At 35.6% G+C, this 16,224-nt stretch overlaps 1 protein-coding gene and 1 pseudogene across 5 annotated transcripts in view; both read left to right on the top strand.

Annotated features, from left to right (window-relative positions):
* Rsrc1 (arginine and serine rich coiled-coil 1) overlaps nt 1-16,224 on the top strand; it is a 311,683-nt gene that overhangs the window by 139,042 nt on the left and 156,417 nt on the right. The window lies entirely within an intron of this gene.
* On the top strand, nt 14,296-15,281 carry LOC104871097 (annotated as a pseudogene).

The raw sequence follows: 16,224 nt of genomic DNA, 5'->3' as shown, positions 1-16,224 counted from the left end.
TTCCATTTTGCTCACTATCTCTATGGTTATCTGGTAAATTATTTCTGTTTTGAATTTTTCTAGAGTCTGATTGATCTGTGTGGTTACTTCCTGTGCTTTGAGTTCAGGGTGTCCTGGTGGTTCACTATCGGCCTTTTCATCCTCCTTTGCCCTACTGTTTGCCATTGGTGGACTGGAAGTCTGTCCTTGTATCTTGCTTAAGTGTTTTCTCATTTTAATTTTTGTTGTCGGACTGTCCTTGGTTTATTCTCTGGATTATCACCCAAATCTTCCTGATATTGTTGCGCCCTAGCTTCTGTGTCTCTAACGACCCACAGACATTCTCATCTTCATAACATCAGAGAAAACAGCTCATTAAATCAACGGCAATGCTTTATCCCAACTGATACAATCAGCAACACATTAAGATCAAGCACAACTTGGACACTGACCACCGGTAGTAGTCGCTAGTCTATCACCCTTAAATCATTTGAATTAAATTGAAATCAAGAAGCAGTCCAGAACATGTCTGCAGTGAACAAAATTTCAATATAGTGTATTTACCATTTAATGGTTCAGACAGAGATAGGATGCAAGACCCCTGATCTCAGTTAGCTGATGGCTGAACCCCCTGACACTGACTGACCTCGGGCTGCAAGGCCCAGATTGAGTTCCCCATCCTTCTGAATGGTTGAACTCCTTAACGTTCTAGTACAGGTTTCCCACGCCCTTTCTTTAAAGATGTTCAAAGTTGGGAACTTAGAAAAATACCCTTGATGAGCACCTCTGTCTTTGCAGAGTGGGTCCAAAGACTTGCACAGTCAGGAGGTCTGAGAGTGGTGGGGGGTGGTGGGGGTTCAGGGGCGCCCACGCGGCTACCTTCCCGGTTCTTGAGCGATGGCTGCTGGGTCGGGAGCTGGCGTGGCTTTCCTTCCCGCGGTGCCCACAGTCATCTTTTTAAAGATTTCATAGTAATTCGTAGGGATGGTAGCCACTTTTTCCTTATATGGGGATTTTCTGAGCATAGATGAAAGCCTACCCAACCCTCTTCAGTTCAGGTCTGTTTCCTGTTTGTTCAACTGAGGCAAGGGGGAGGGAGATGCCGCAAAGACTGCCTCACAGTCCATCCCTGTCTAAATTCTGAGAGACAAGAGTGGAATTATGACTCCTGTCTCTGCTTACTTTGCCCTGTAACCAGATCTCCTCCCCTGTGGGCTGTATCTCTGTTTTGTTGCGTAGCCAGTGCTCACATATGATTACAGAATTTTTACTTTTGCATTGCATGTTAAGGGAAGAGCCTCCTCATTCACCAGTCATTTTAGTTACCAATATTTCAGGGCTGTATGTAATTTTGGTTGCTAGCTCTCTGAAGATGTGGTTCTGTGATCTTTCGTGTATTCCTGCCTCCTCAGAGAACCATTTCCCTTATTCCTTTGGATGAGTATTTTAGGGTGATGTGTGAGTACAGGCTGCCTCTAGCCCACCATCTCTTTTGTTTTTTTAATTTGACTATTTCTCCACTCCGTTTTCTCCATCTCTCATTCTGTTTCACACACATGCCTATGCACCTGTATGATTATTTGGCAATGCTCAGATCATTGTACTTTTTGAAATGTGTAATTTAAATATGAACATTATGTTTCTTCTGTTACAATAATGAGCAGTACATATTATAGCATATCCTATATGTTTTTTGAGTGGTGATGGGGATAGTTGAGAAATGAGTTCTTTCTTCTTGGCCTCCACCTCTATTCCCCAGGGTTTTGTTGATGATTTTAGATAAAAAGCAAAAATACTGCACAGAGTACTGCTTAGGGATAAAACTTGCTGGATTGCATCTTCAGTCTTACAGATCTATAAGCTATTAGTTGTCTCAGTCAGTATTTTACAGAAAGTTCAAATGTAATAAATAAAAAGTTTAGTAGACTTGCTTTTATCAAAATCAGCATATGTTTAGACCTGTTTGGAACTATGTGGTAGAATGGTTACACTCCCAATGGGTGGGGAGATAATCTTATGTTTTACGATGTACATGACAGCATATACAGCAGAGAGATTTTTCTCTTCAAAAATGCCAAAGTGCTGCATTAGAAACATCGAGAGTTTACCTTTGTTCTTCTGCTAGTGCTGTAAATGCTGTATGACTAATTGAAAACCAATGCAGTTTCTGGAAATCCTACAGAAATAAGGAAGGCAATTAAATGAGAAGTCATTTGTATTAAATGGCACTGTAGTTCATAAACAGTGAAAAGGCCACAGTGGTATCTATTGTTCTAAGTAAATCATTCAAAATGGCTCATGGTTCCTTTTAAAAAGTGTTCTGAAAGTTCATATGTTAAAGCCTTGGCTAAATAATTTTCCATTAAATTGTATGCATGTCATACTAATTTTCATTGAAACTTTAAATAAAAACTATTCTTGAATTGTAACATATGCACTACTGATGAAAAAATTTTAATATCTGGTTCACTTAGCAGTTTTCATTCATGAGTTTTTTATATGCAGAATGATCAAAATTATGATAAAAGTTTAAATTAAATTTTTTTTTACAGGAAAAGACTCAATGTTATTAGTCTCCCTCAGAACGCTCTCCCTCACTTTGAATACACTTATTCTGTCTTTCTTGCCATTCTGAAGAGTTCTGGAAATCTTTTGTTAGTGTCTTTAGTTCTGCTGTCCTGGCTACCTCAGTGTTCTGAATCAACTGAAAATACTTAACCTTTCATGGTAATTTTGACGTTGGGAAGAGTCAGAAGATGCATGGTACCACCTCTAGTGAATAAGGTTGTATGAGGACACACAATAATGCTTTTACACATCTGCCTTTGCATTGGATGGCATGTGACAGCAATATATTTTTGATTACATGTTGTAAAGACACAAAAGAGGACTTCCAGAATTGCTTCATAAAATTAATTATGGGATATGTGTATTCAAAGCGATTAATTGCAGTATCTTTTACTGTGATAATATTTTTAATTTTAACCTGCATAATATATTTTTGATAATCCTGTGTATGCATGTTTAATAGCCACTGAAGAGGCTGAGACAAGAAGATTGCTGTGAGTTCAAGGTCTGCCTGGACTACATAGTGAGAAGCTGTCTTAAAAAACAGACAAAAAATTGCACTGAAACAAACCCTTTAAAATAAACATACTGGGCCTGGCATAGTGGTGCACACCTGTTGTCCTAGCACTTGAGAGGCTAAGGCAGGAGGATTGCTGCAAGTTCAAGGCCAGCCTGGGTTACATAGTGAGTTCAAGGCCAACCTGAACTACATAGGGAGACCATGTCTCAAAAAAAAAAAAAAAGTTTAAAATACTCAAAGTTGAGACTTTTTATACTAAATAATAAGTTTATGTCTATCACAAATAGTTTGTAAATGCATGAAATTCTTGAAATGTTTTAATAATAATCATAGGTTTTCTCTGCTTTTTAAAAAATTGATAATTTATTCAAAATAATGGGTTTCTAGCTGTGGAAATGTTAGGACCAAAAGTTTGGCTGAAGGTCACTTTACTTCTCCATTTCCAAAAAACTGTCATTTGCTAAATGTTTCAGTAGTTAAATATTCATGAATTTCTGTGTTGATGTGGGTGTTCAGCAGGTTTAAATAACAGTATTTTTGTCCTCTTTATTGAAGAATTCATTTTTTTGGTTATGATTTCTTCATTATAGATATTTCATTTTTTAATGAAAAATTTTCTTTAAATATTTTTCCTGAATATAAAGCTAATATATGTACGTTATAAAATAATTGGAAATTATAGAATAAAGAGAAAAAAGGGCTACAGAAGTTACTTATTACCCCACCTTTCACAAAAATATGCATGATTACATTTCAGTATTATTTTATTTTATTTTTTATTTTTTGGTACTGGGGATCAAACTTGGAACCTTGCATTTGTGAGGTAAGCAGCAGAACCACTGAGCTGAATCCCCAACCCTTTTTTAGTATTATTTTAGTAGTTTTCTCAGTGTTTATGTTTTTGTAAAACTGACCTCACATTGTAAATACTATTAATGTGGTCTTTAAAAAATATTATGGCCACTATCCCATGTCACTAAATATGATACTAAAATGAATTTTCATGACTGTAAAATATTTTATTCCATCATATGCTCATTTTTCTCTTTTAGAGAATATGCTCAACATATGTAAAATAAATATGCCTTTTTACTTTAGCATCTTCAGTGCTTTGCTCTGATTTAACCTACATCCCAATATGCCAGCAGCATCATGGTGTAAAATTTAGTGCGAAGTTATTTTATATTTTTATTTACTTTCTTAAATTTACTAGAATTAGTTGATTCAACTAGGAGTAAATGTGTTTATTTGTATCCTATAAATGTTACATCAGCTCTGTCTGAAGGAAAACTCTCAGTGTCTAAATTATGTGTCTAAAAAAACTGTCTAAATGACAAGATATGATGATGTACAAGAATCATCTTAAAGTTTCCTCAGATTCTCAAAATTTGGAAGAATTTAAAGCATCTCATTTCTACATGCAAATTTTTTTTCTCTTTTTTAAAAAACTCATTCTTAAGGACTTCGTGTACCTTCACGAGATGTCTTTTTATTTCTTTTGCTGCCTTGAAGATATCAGAATGTCAAAATAAAATATTTTTAGTATAATTTATGACCCTTTAAAGAAATTAAAAGACTTTGGCAATGTCCAATCATCCTCAAGTATTCAGAAATTCAAGTAGCTATGTTGTAATAAAAATAGTCTATAGGAAATGATAATGATAACTTGAATGCTTCCTTACATTTTTATTATGTACATGGACTTTGTTAGAAACAAGTTTTCTAGAATAGATGTTCACATATTACATTTAAAGATTATAGGCATCAGCTATTGCATTTCAGAAACAAAGATTTCTGTTGCAAGCGTGTATCACTGTGATTTAAAAACTGCTTGTGGGGTTGGGGTTGGAGCTCGGTGTAGAGCATGTGCTCAGTATTATTCAGGTCCTAAATTCAGTCCTCAGCAGCATACACACATGCACATACATGCACACATACATACATTGTATTTTGTAAACAGGTTTGCTTGTCAGATAGTATATAACTAGTGGGATGGGGCCACTGTGTACTTATTTCAGAACACCAGGTTGATTTTTGGAGTGCATGGTGACTCTTAAAACTTTTGACCTAAAAGGCTGTTGTTCTTCATATATTCTTCATTGCTTTCCAGTGGTTAATATAGTGGATATTTTGCATATTTCCTACTGTCTTTGCTGCTCAGTTTGCTTAGAACTAACCCCAGATATCTAACGAGGGAATGAGGCTACAGCAGGACAGCTTGAAACTGAAAGATTAAATGTTTCTACTTTCTGAGTTAACTGTGATCCTGAAACATAATAAAAGGATAGAGTATCCCAATGGAAAGGTAACTTTATTTTCCCCACCTTGTATGGTGACTGACTCACCACAAGCTCTCAGAACTATGCTCTGGACGTAATTCTGTGTCTGAAAGGATTCTATAGGACTTTTTAGTGCTATATCCAATTGGCTTTAAATTAGACATGTGTTTGAGTTACAATTTATTGAGTATACCAGAATACTACTGATTGCCTTGATGTATTTAATTATTTGGAATCAGGGGTTTAACATTTGCAATAGTAAGGTTTATTCAATATTATATTATTGTCATTTTATGATACCATGTAAGCATTTTAAATCTACTGGACCAAATACAAGGAGTTTATGCTCTAAATTTGCTAGTTTTCTATAACTTAAATTTTATGAGGAATGTATAAAATACAATTTTATTATAATTTATTCACATATTAAAATTTTTAGATATTAATTTAAAATTAAATATTAATGGCTAAATCTATCTGATATTACACATTTTTATGAATCACCTCATTTTAAAACACTTAACAAGTTTTTTTAGAAATATACATATATTCTATGTACATTTTCTGTGTTAAATTTATGAATTGAAGGAGTAGATGGGGAAGGTTAGTCAGTATTGCTAAAAAGACCTTGATAATAAGTTGCAATTCATATACAGATGCTTCTTATAACTTATGCTTTGATACTAGAACAATTTGATGAATATATGGCAGCATGAATAGTCAGGGACAAGATTTTAGTTTTGTTTTAATCTCATGGACTGTAGACAATGTAATTTTATATATATTTAGATCTTTATACTTCCAAATTTTCTTTGAGCAGTGGTGGCGAATTTTTGCCACTTGTGCCAAAGTGGGCTGTTTGTTATCATGGAACGCTCTGAGGGGTTGGCTATCACTGGTATAGAATAAAATATATTTCTTTTTTATAACAGATTCAATATTTTTATAAAAACATTTATGCAGATACTTTAGCTACATTTGTTTGTAAAATTACATTAAACCATGAAATGGTAAAAACTTTTATAATGCTTTTTAATGAGTACATTATAAAGAAACACTTAGGTAAAATTTATTTTCATCAAACTAGGAATGATCCAGAAAAGGTTTTTAAAAACTATTCTTTTTTTTAGTCATGTAAGTCATTGGAAGTACAACAGGGGATAAATATGAAACTTTAAGCTCCTGTGTTTTACCCAAAATTTAAATCAATAATATAACAAAGTTAGTTGAGTTACTATGAGCTAAGAAGTTTGGTTAATAGTAGTGTTTTGGATAGAATAGGGATGTATTTACATAGAATTACTTTAATAGAGAATTTTTGTTTAGTGTGCATTGATAATTTTAAAAATGAAACTGGTTTTGCACTTTTCTCATATGCCTTTTTTTTTAATGGATTAAGGGCCTAAAGGAATAGAGGAAGTGAATGGACACTGATGTTTCAAAATATCTCATTTTGCCTAAAAGCAAGTACCGGCAGATAAATGCCCATAAAGGGATTTCTTTCTTAAGCCCCGTGGATTTTTTCCTCCACAACTTTTTGTGTGAGTTAGAAATGAAAACCATTCATCTAGTGCCCCAAAGAACGGTCTTATTGAATGGAATAACAGTGTAATGTACCATTGAAGGCAGGATTGAAAGTGATTATCTTGTTAACTCTTGACAGTTACCGCCAGCTTGAAATGGAACCGGCAGGCTTGATTTGCAAATGAATTAGAGCTTTTTCATTTTGTGCCAGGATCATCTTTTTATATTCTGATATGACAGATGCTATGGTCCAGGCTTTTGTTTTTCTTCAGATTTATACTTGCAAATAAAAAACAAAAGATTATGATAGTCATTTTATTTGCATCTTTTCTCTTGTACTTTATTCTTTGTGTAGAACTTTTTAATCTTATATTTTTGAAAATTTTGTTTAAGATTGCTATTGTCTCTTTTAGAATTAAACTCAGTTAATTTAAGTGCAGGAATAATTGGATGAAAAAGATTATATTGGCTTTCAAAAAACAAAATTAGTCCCCAGAAAGAATATTATAGTTAGTATAAACTGAAAGTCTTGGCTATATTTAGAAGAATTACCTTTTTCTTTTGTTAACTATTTCAAGGTAGGTTCAAACTTGTAGAGATATTGTATTCCATTTACTCAGAATAAGCTGTTGTTTACATTTTGTCTCCATTTGTTGTATCACTGATGCATTTATAAATACATTTTTTCTGAACCAAGGGAGACTATATTGGAAACATTGTACCCTTCACTAATAAATACTTTAGTGTGTGTATTATAAGAATTAAGACATTATCTTACATAACCATGAGTACTACCTTTTGAGAATTCCAAAAACATGTTTTATGTTTTTATCATTTTTATTAGTAACAAAGAATATGTATGTGTTATATTGTGTTTTGTTTGGTGGTGCTGGGCATCAAACCCAGGGCCTCTGTACATTCCTAGCCAGGGCTCTTCTTCAGAGCTGCATCTGCAGCACACAGTGTATAAGTTTTTATCCCCAGTGACATAATCTTTCTGATTATATTTTGTAATCATCTATATCTTATATAGTAATTTTAATTAGTTGTTAATATAGAATTTATTAATATGGAACCCTTTTTTACTAGTCCAGATAGTCTTTATTTTTGACAAGTAATACAGTTAAACTATGTTTCACTTAATATTAAATTTTTGAAGTAATAATTTGAGGTAGTAAATGCTTCTTTCCAGTCTAAGAAGTTTCCATGTAAAACTAGCTCTGTCTCTGTCTCTTATGTGTGCATGCATGTGTGTGCATATGTGTATATAGTGTAAAATGCAGTCATCCTTCAGTCTCTGCTGGAGGGTGGTTCCAGGGATCTCCATGGATAACAACATTTTCTATTTCTCAATTCCCTAATATCCAATGGCTTAGTATTTGCTTAAAGTACTTTGAGAGTCCATGTGACTAATCAGAATGGCTATCAACAAGAATATAAAAGACCAAAAGAGGGCCAGGAATTTAGCTCAGTGGTACCGCGCTTGCCTCTCAAGTGCAAGGTCCTGAGTTTGATCCCTGGTACCAAAAAAAAAAAAAAAAAAAAAAAAAACCCATGACAGTGCTAGAAAGAGTACCGGGAAATAGAAATGCTTCTACACTGGTGTTGAGATTATAAATTACTATAGAAATCAGTGCAGTGATGGTGAAACTTTCAGAGACCAAGGGCCCAAACTGAAACCCAGACCCCACTTATTTATCACAAAGTGCCAACACTGCAGTTAAACCTGAATGTTTTACTTTAGAAAAAACACCTTATACATTAAAAGAAAAACACAACAGCAGAGTTTTCAATGATTAGAAACAGCCCACTGTGGCATGCGTGCCATAAGGTTCACCACCGCTGGTAGAGCTTCCTTAAAAAAATTGAAAATAGAGGCTAGGGATTTAGCTCAGTGATTCTGGCGCCTGCCTTGCAAGTGCAAGGGTAAAGACCAGAGTTTGATTCCTGGACCCACCCCCACCCCCCAAAAAAAACAAACTAAACTAAAAACAGACCATATGATCCAGTTGTACCATTCCTTGGTATATATCCAAAGAAATTAAAGCCAATTTACTATAGATGTGTACTTATATACTTTTTCTCCCCCTCAACTTTCTTTCCCTTCTAAGATATGGAACCAGCCTGAGAAAGATATATATGACTATTTTTCAGCCATAAGGAAGAATAAAATATATAGCATTAGCAGGAAATGAATAGAACTGAAGATTATCATGTTAAGTGAAATAAGCCAAACTCAAACAAATATTGCATGTTGTCGTTAATATGTAAAATCTTTAAAAAATGGCATGAAAGTAGAAGGGTGACTATTACTGGATAATGTGGAGGGGAAAGGGTATAAGGGAGGAAAGTGCAAGTAATATGTGATTAAAATATGTTAGGCATGTATGAAAATACCATATTAAGTCCCAATATTTAGTATAATTTATAGGTATTAATATACTGTTTGCATAAAACCTATGCACATTCTCCATATACTTAAAATTATCTCCAGATTATTTGTAATACATAAGGCAATATAAATGTTGTATAAATAGTTCTTATACTGTATTGTTTAGAAAATAATATGAGGAAATATGTCTGTACATATTCAATACAGATAGTGCTTTTTCAGATATTTCCAATCCTCAGTTTGTTGAATCCATGAATTAGAGTTCATGAATGCAGAACCCATGGACATGGAGGACAATCTGTAAATGTGTATACATATGTGTATATGTATGATTATATTCATTTTCTTGTCAAGTTTTACCTTAAATATCTTTTAGTTATTAGTTCTGATTCAAAAATTAAGGTTCTATGAATCCATTTTCATTTTGCTTTGCAGTTTTTTCTTCAGTTCTGTAGACCTTAATAACATATAGAAATTAAGGATAAATTTTCCCTTTTCTGCTGCTGTACCTTTCCAACATGAACACTAGCACTGAAACCTATTTTATATAATGGAAACTAGCATGTATAACATATGTTTATATATTTAATATTCATAATGTTATACATAAGTACACAAATTTATTTTAACTGATATATTAAAACAAAAATTATATATATTAGTGAAGCACCATGTTATGTGTGTGTGTGTGTGTGTGTGTGTGTATACCTACACACACATTGAGTAAGGTTAAACATGTTTATCTTCTCAAATATTAAAAAGTATTTATGGTAAAATGTCCCTTCTTCCAGCTTTCTGAGATGTATAGTACATAACTGGTATCTGTAGGCATCCTATCCTTCAGTACTGCAACAGAACTTCTTACTTCTATAGCGTCTTACTTCTAACTGTAACTTAGTATTCATTGATCAACCTTTCCCTATCCCTCTTTTCCTTGTTCTCTCCCTAGCCCTGGTAACCACCATTCTATTCTCAACTTCTATTAGACCAACTTTGTAAGAGTCAACATTTGTGAGATTAGGTGATACTTATCTTTCTGTGGCTGCTTTATTTCATTTATCATCATGATCTTCAATGCCATCCATGTTGTCATAAATGTCAGAATTTCACTCATTTTTGTACTGGGGATTGAACTCAGGATCTTGTGCCTGGCAGCCGCACTGCTGAGCTAAATCCCCTGGCCCTGTCAGAATTTCATTCTTTTTCATGGCAGTATTCAGGTGGATATAATGACCGTACTTCCTTTATCCATTCATCACTTGATTAAGTTATTGTCATTTCTTGGTTTTTGTGAATAGTTCTGCAATAAGCATGAGAATGTCACTGTTTCTTTGACATACTGTATTCATTCTTTTTGATATATACCCAGTATTGGGACTGCTACATGATATGGTAGTTCTATTTTTAATTTTTAGAGGAACCTCTGTGATGCTTTTCATAATGGTTGCACTTATCATAGAAAACAGTTGAGAAACATTCACTGGTTAGCATTATAAAATGATAGAAGATAACTGCACCCATCTACTTTCCCTGGGGAAGAATAGCAGTGATTGATACTCTAAATAGGCATCAACCTCCCTAGCCCTTTTCCTTTCTGGAAATTCTTTGTATGTTTGCTATGGGACCCCCACACACATTTGATTCCCATTTAATCAATATTACCTGGATGACTGTACTAGTAATCTTTCTTAGTGGTTGATCATGGTTTTATCCCACCTCAAGCCCACCTTGTTATTTTTTCATTGGGTCTTATAGTTTTGTTCGGCTTTGTACCCACCTTGCCTGTGGCTTTGCCTATAAAACACCTTTGAAAAACAGGATGGGCAAGCAATGCACTTTCCAGCCCCTCTTCTGTCTCTTAGATAGAAGCTGTCTTTCTCTCAATAATTTTTCCTACTCTTAAACTCCTTTGTTCCTAAATTCATTATTCAATTTTAGAGAGCATGAACTTGTATTTCCAGTACCATGCTGATTTGGTTTCTCTGGCTCTGTAGTATGTCTTGAAATCTATCTAGGATTGTGATTATCTTAGCCTTCTTTTTGTTCAAGATTGCTGTAGATATTCAGGGTCTTTTGTGCTTCCTTATGAACTTTGGGATTTTTTTTTTCTAATTTCCCGAATGTCATTGGTGTTTTGATGGTGATTGATTAGACTGAATCTGTAAATCACTTTTAGTAGTATGGACATTTTAACGATATTCTTACCATCCTTGAAAGCACTTCCTTTTTTTTTTGTCTTTTTTTTTTTTTTTTTTTTTTGCTGGGCTGCCTTGCTCCTCCTCCTGTGTTGCCATCCTAGATCGCTTCATGTTGATCATTGATTTCTGAAATAAGTAAGCAACAGGTGATCAGTGTCTTTGTTCCTGGATTCATGAAGAGCCAAAGAGAGCCACACTGAATCATTTTGTCATCTCTTTTAGTTTGGCTCTTGATGATACTCATTGTGTCTTGAAGATTTTAAGCAGTTGTCCTTGCTAAAAGCCTAATAGTTTTAAACAAATTTTTTTTTTTTCTGGACACATTCTCTTAGTTGCTGCAATCATGATTTCATTGATTGACAACATACCACTCATAAACTCCTTTTTATTTTTGATTTTTAGGAAGAAATTCTGTAGCAGTTAGATAGTACATTTCATATTTTCTAACTTGCTTTGCTTTAAGTTTAAAATACAGTAGCATTAAAGCAGTCCTGGAGGTACATAAAAGAATGAGTATGACTGTGTCCTAGCAAAATTTACATATTGGCACTAAAATTTGAATTTTGGTAATTTTTATTTACCACAGTAGTTTACTTTTTTTTCTTAAACAGTTAAAATGGAAAAGCCATTCTAATAGACTGCACACCTGTGATCCATAATTTGCTAAGCCCTGATTGGGATTTTCAGCTCAGTAGAATTAGTTGGCAATCCTTTAAATTCTCTCTTGGTGTTTAAAAACTATTAGTAAACATTTGGTGGAAAATATCCATGGATTGAATCTAAATTATTATATTGGTTAGGGTTTTCTAGAGAAACAGAATTGATAGAAAAAGAATATATCGTATATATAATTATGCAAGAGGATTTATTAGGTAGGCGTATAGGGTCAAAGGTAGGAGAGTCCACATTGGCCATCTGCACACTGGAGAACTAGAGGATCTGCTCAGCCCCCAAAACTAGAAACTGCACAAGTAGAATCAAGGATATACTGCCAGTTCAAGATAGAAGGCCTGGAAGATCGCTAGAGAGTTGCTGGTATAAATCTGCATCAGAAGAGACTAGAGTTTGATGTTCATAGGTGATAGCGCCAGCAACAGATATCTAACTTAGGCAGAATAGAGCCTCCAGAAAACACAACAGACTTCCTTTTCTTGCCTTTCAATACTACCCCACCACAGGTCTCTTGTGCCACCCACAGTCAGGGTTGGTTCTCCCCCTTCCGTTTGCCAGACATATGTGGAAATACCCCACAGAAACACCTAGAAATGTGCTTTATAGCTTTCTACACATTTCTTAATCCAGTCACGCTTAAATATCACAACTAGCTGTCACAGTTATTTATTTTTTTGCAGGCAAATACCAAAACATTTTTGGTTTTAAAAAAAAAAGTATCTCATAGTGTAATCTTTATTTGCACTCTTTGTATGAACTATAAGGAACAAAAAAATCTTTCTTATAAGCAGTGCTATATCAGGCCTTCAAGAGTTCCCACATGCCATTTCATCCTGTCTGTGTATAAAGTAACCTCTTTGAGCTTAGATTTCATTAGAAAGAAACTAAACATAAACAAAAAAACATAGATCATTTCAACTATAGGGTATTTTATCTAATCAGTGGGAACTGAAAAACTAAATTGTTAAAATTGATAGGATCTAAGAAGGCTAATCAGCTGGTATCACTGAGCATTTAAATTATGAGATCATTATAGTTAGCATACAGGCCCTGGTACCACCACTGTGACAGTGCTGCTGCTAGAATTGTAGCCTGTTACTCCTACCACCTCTGTATTTAATGTGATAATACAATAGTCTCTGCATTCTGTCTTTAATTTACTCTTGACTCACAGCTTCTAATATAATTTGTCTTCCTTTATATGTATTACTTTAGATTCACAGTGCACCTAATTTGTAATGGTATTCAAATTCTGAATAGCTTAAAGAGCATAAGAGATATACCAAAGTGTAGGAATGTGAGAATGGAATACAATAAAAAATTTCTTGAGCTTCTGTACTAAATCTATTCCTGTTTTATCTCATAGGCCCCTGTACTAATATATTAAATATTATTCCCGTCACTTACTAATTAGGTGATTAAATTATTGGTAACTAATAATCAGGTACTAATTATACATATGTGTGTGTGTGTGCTGGTTTTATACTTGACTGTAAGTCTTATGTGACTCAGTCTGCTTTGTATGCAGTTGTACTCATTATACCTAGAACAGAATCTGGCCAGAGACTGCATTTAGTAATACAAGTGTTAAGTGAATACATAATGTAGATCATGACTTTTATGAAAAGGCATGGAAGACTTTTGAGCAGGAGAGTGATATAATCCTTTTTTATGGTATTAGTGTTTTATGGGATAAAGGGTAAAACAATAGTGAAATTGAGGAAATAATTACAAGGGAATTAAGAAAACTAGGTGATTTAGTCAACTTTCTTATTGCTAGGACAAAATACCTGACACCTGCAATTTAAAGGACAAATTTAATTTTGCTCACAGTTTCAAAAGTTTCAGTTCATACTGAGACTGGAGGTAGAAGCGTGGCACCAGTAAAGAGAAGAAAATCCCTGGCCAGTGTGGAAGCCATAAAATGTAAAAACACAGAAGCTGTCAGCAGCCACACATCCTGCCGTATGGAACCAGCTGGTCTGCAGTGAAAAGGAGCTGACATGCAAAATGCAACAGACCCTGCGTTCAGTATTTTTGGATCTGCACCTGGGAGTAGAGTTGCTAGATCATACGATCTGCCATTTGATTATAAGCTTTATGAGGGCAAGGGCAAAACTACCTAACACTAAATTCCCAGACCATGTACTGTATAGAAGAGCCATGTGTGCTCAGTACCGCATCTCCTTTGCTGATGTTGAAAAAGTACATACCAACATTTGAGATTATCTCACACCAGGGCCAACAAGCTCCATTCTGAATCAGGTAGCGGGGCACAATCTTTTCTTTAAATGTGAGCGCTTCCAGAAAACTGGATCTTTTAAGATTTGTGGTGCCCTTAATGCCATCGGAGGATTAATTCCTGCCACTTCAGAAGGAAAGCCCAAAGCTGTTGTTACTCACAGCAATGGGAACCATGGCCAGGCCTCACCTATGCTGCCAAGGGAAGGATTCCTGCTTATATTGTGCTGCCCCAACCATCTCCCAACTGTGAAACACTGGCAATACAAGCCTGCGGGGCCTGCGTAATATACAGTGAGCAGGGTGGTGGATGACTAGAGACAGGGCTACAAAAATTATGGAAGAAACAGAAAGGATCCTAGTCCATCCCAACCGAGAGCCTATAGTGATAGCTGGGCAAGGGACAATTGCCCTGGAGGTGCTGAACCAGGTTCTCTTGGTAGATGCACTGATGGTATCTGTAGGAGAGGAGGGACGGTTGCTGGAATAGCAATTACAGCCAAGGCTCTGAAGCCTACTGTGAAGGCATATGCTGCCGAGCCCTTGAATGCAGATGACTCCTACCAGTCTGAACCCAAGGGGAATCGACCCTAATACTTATCCTCCAGAAACTGGAGCAAATGCTGTCAAATGCAGCATTGGCACAAACACCTGGCCTATCATAGGGACCTTGTGGATGGTGTCTTCACTGTTACAGAGGATGAAATTAAGTATGTAACCCAGCTTGTGTGGGAGAGGATGAAACTACTCATTGAACCTAAACCTGGAGTTGGAGTGGCTGCTGTGCCTTCTCACAACTAACAGTTTCTCCAGAAGTAAAGAACATTTGTATTGTGCTCAGTGGTAGAAATGCAGACTTAACCTCCCTAACTTTGGTGAAGCCAGCTGAAAGACCAGGGCCTTATTAGCCATTCGTGTGTTAAAATGAAGAGTATGATTGTCTCTACATACGTGAACAAAAAAGGTTCAGTTCATGTTTGGTGGTCTCAAATGCAAAAACAGCATAGTGGAAGGGCCTGAAGAAGGAAGGAAAGCTGCTTACATAATGGTGGTCAGGAAAGCAGAGAGAAGAGAGGAGCTGGGGAGGGATCTATACCACTGCGCTCATGCCACCAGTGACCCACCTCTTTTGATGACCGCACACTCAGCCACAAGGTCTTCAGTGTATCACTTCACTGACGAGCAATGCTCCTCCACGATGCCATCACCTTCCAAACGCACAAGGCTTTGAGGCAACACACCACATATCTAAACCGTAACAGGAGGTGAGAGTTCATGGTAGTTGTGCTAAGATAGTGAAAGTTAATACAATAGAGATAATTTCTGTGCTTGCTTAATAATTTCCGTGGTTACTTAAGAGGCAGAATAAATAAAACTAAGCAGCAGACTGCATACATGGGGAGAGGAGAAGGAAGTGAGATGGTTGATTCCTAGGTTTTTGGCTCGAGCAACTGGATGAATGATGTGATCTTTTTCTGAAATAGATAGTACTGAAAGGATAAGTTTTGAAGAAATAATTCTAGAAAGAATCAGACCCTCTAAATATAAAGACCCAATTCAAAAATGGGCATCTGAAATGAACAGGCATTTCTCAGACAAACAAGTAAAAGCAGCAGATAAACATATGAAAAAATGTTCCACATCACTGGTCATTCGAGAGATGCAGATGAAAACAACATTAAAATTTCACCTCACCCCAGAAAGAATGGCTGCTATGAAGAATCAACCAAGAGGGCTGGGGAGTAAGGTCAGTGGTTCTGCCGCCTGCCTCACAAGCCCAAGGCCCCGAGTTTGATCCCTGGTACCCAAAAAAAGGAATCAACCAATAACAAATGCTGGCAGGGTTGTGGG

This window comes from Fukomys damarensis, unplaced genomic scaffold, assembly GCF_012274545.1.
Source record: "Fukomys damarensis isolate Sample0158 unplaced genomic scaffold, DMR_v1.0_HiC HiC_scaffold_37, whole genome shotgun sequence".
Classification (NCBI taxonomy): Eukaryota; Metazoa; Chordata; class Mammalia; order Rodentia; family Bathyergidae; genus Fukomys; species Fukomys damarensis.
This window is presented reverse-complemented; position numbering and strand designations above follow the sequence as displayed.